The sequence below is a fragment of the Sphaeroforma arctica genome (genome assembly GCF_001186125.1).
Source record: "Sphaeroforma arctica JP610 unplaced genomic scaffold supercont1.363, whole genome shotgun sequence".
Taxonomy (NCBI): domain Eukaryota; class Ichthyosporea; order Ichthyophonida; genus Sphaeroforma; species Sphaeroforma arctica.
In genome coordinates this window covers 73,294-76,527 of record NW_014040195.1, presented here as the reverse complement: position 1 = coordinate 76,527, position 3,234 = coordinate 73,294, and positions in this window count along the sequence as shown.

Sequence of the window (3,234 nt, the reverse complement as noted above, 5' to 3'; positions counted from 1 at the left end):
TGTGTGTGTGTGTGTGTGTGTGTGTGTATGTATTATATATATATATATATATATATATATATAATAAAATATGTGAGGATATAGCAGGTAGTCCTAAAATCTGGTACCTCTGCAATCTCGTCCCTTGTCTCATATAGTCTGAGTTATCATCATGCAATTCCTCACCTGAGCTCGGTGTGACATGCTCATGCCATTTCTTGGCGGACGGCCAGTCTTCAATTCGAAGGGCATGACCCGCTTTAAAGCGGTACGGTTGTTCTGGTTCGCAGAAGGTATGTCCGTGACCAAGATGGAGCCGTCCACTTTACCTGTATTATTTGGTAATAATACATAACGGTTTGTATCGTTTGGTAGATAATATACAAGTTTTCTCATCAATTGGCAGACAAAACACAAGTTTAGCATCAATTGGCACAGAACACACAAGTTTGTGTATCAGATAGAATTGCAACAACAGCCCCAAACTCAACAGTCATTCAAACTAAACGGTGCGTGTAACAAGACGTGCCGTGTGTGACATGCATTGGCGTTCGAGTTAGACGGTGTACGCAATGTCAACAGTTGCGCACATTGCGAGAGGCTACAGGATATCATGCACCAGTCACAGCACCACACCATCTAGGTGTAGCGGTTGATAGACTAAGCCAGCAACTGCTATATGCACACCTATGAGCTGTATGTGGGGGGAAGATCACATTGGTGCATATGTGACTTACCCTTGATACCGTACTTGTAAGCCAGCAACAGCTACATGAACACCTATGAGCTGCACGTGGGGAGACGATCACATTGGTGCCCATGCGACTTACCCTTGATACCGTACTTGGGTGTCCAGAAGTTCTCCTCCACGTCCATAAAGGAATTTATTTCGATTCGGTTCACTCCGGTAAGCGGCTCTGTTTGCTGCAAGACCGCACAGACGCACAATGGAGTATGCATGGGCTTAATAGAGCTGGGTGAAATGGCTGGTGGCAGACAAGTACGTACGAGCGAAGACGTATGGAGTGTATCACTATGGCAAACTGCTTTTAGTAAAACTGCTGGTATTCGGCAGCCTTATGTTACTGGAGCTGACAAAACACATCTCGGTCAACACTTGAGAACAGAATATACTGAAATAAAGAATGTACTTTGAATTTTATACATATACGTTGTAAAATAAAGCGTTTAAAATCACATATGGGCCTTGTCTGGAAATCCGAAATGAAGATTAGGGGCAGCAGAATGAATGATTGTGGGACAGACACGCACAGATAGGAATAAGCACACTGTGATTAAAACGTTATATTTTGCAACGCACAATACATGTATGGATATATGTAACACACATCATATGTTCATAAACTCTTATGCTTACATACATTTTATGTATATAAACTATAAGCATACACAAATCATATGTATACAAACTACGTGCATACACACATCTGTATATAAACTATATGCATACGCACATCATATGTATACGAACTACGTGCATACACACATCTGTATATAAACTATAATGCATACACACATCATATGTATAGAAACTCTATGACGCATACCCACATCATATGTATATAACCCCTGTGAACTATACATGTATGACTATATACATATACCATTCTCATGTATACGAGCTCTGTAATTGATACATGTATGGCTATACACACACACACATCGTATGCATATTCTCTCTGTGAGATTTCAAATGCAATGCACGACAGATGCACTCACGTATGCAGGCTCATCACACGGTCCGAATTCAACTTCGTTGCCATGGCGACCGATTTGTCCCGCTCCCGGGGATGGACAGAAAGACCGAGCCCAGTTCTGTATTTTTGGTATCGCATCATCTAGAGAGTGGAGTGCAATGGTAGTGTGTGCTTTAGTTTAACTGCTGCAAACCAACTGGTTACCCTACAAACTATTACGCCTTGGGATTAACGAGAGATACAACGGACAGTACACTATACTCAGGTGCGTACACACACATGCGTACACACATCAGACTACCATCGTATGTCTACTACGATAAGAACTCCTGCAGAATCCAGCAGAAGGACTATGACAAGTATATAGCACAGCCATGGCCAAGTATATAGTACAACCATGACTGAGTTCCCGAGGGGATCCGATGCATGCACCACACGCCAAGTGAAAGCGACTACATTCATTCCTAAATTTCGACTGTACAAGACCTAGATTTCGACCACATATTAACCCAAATTTATATATCATCCCAAAATATAAAACCAAATTTTGACTACGTATGAAGCCGAATTTTGAGTACAAGTAAACCCGAGCGTTGACTACATATAACCCCGAATTTTGATTACATATAACCACAAATTATAAACCCGAATTTTGAGTACATATGAACTTAAATTTTGAGTACACATGTACTCAAATTCTGAGTACATATAACATAGAACCCAAATTTTGAGTACATATTAAAATAATTTTTGAGTAAATGTAACATATAACCCGAATTTGAGTACACATAACCTCAATTACTGAGGGATGCTCTGAGGGCCAAATGGCAGAGTAAACCACAGCTCATGCCGCCATCCGCTTACCGCATCGGTCATCATTACGTGATTCTCATTGACCCCGCACGTAAACTCAAAACCCAAGAACTTAAAACCCTACAACCCTTTTACCTTGAACCCTAAAACCCTACAACCTTAAACCCCACAACCCTAGGACCTTAAACCTTGAATCCGTAGAACGATAAACCGTAAATCCCTAGAACAAACCCTACAACCCTGCTATCTTGAACCCGAAAACGCTATAACCTTCCCTGAAACCCTAGAATCTTAAACCCTACAACCCTAGAACATTAAACTCTGACCACTAAGAATATTACACCCTCACTCCCTAGGAACTTGTCGAATACAAGTGCGTATCTACTATATCTAAGAATGGGTGTCTACCTCACAACCAATACGCACTCCACTCTGTATCAGACAACACAAAAACAAAGCAAATACAGATACACACGTAGTTAGGTACACAAGTAGTCTGCTACACACGTAGTTTGCTACACGCGTAGTTTGGTACACACGTAGTTTGCTACACACAGAGTTTAGTATACACGCAGTTTGCTACACGCGTAGTTTACTACACACATAGTTTAGTACACACGTAGTTTGCTACACGCGTAGTTTGGTACACACGTAGTTTACTACACGCGTAGTTTGCTACACACGTGGTTTAGTACACACGTAATTTGGTACACACGTAGTTTGC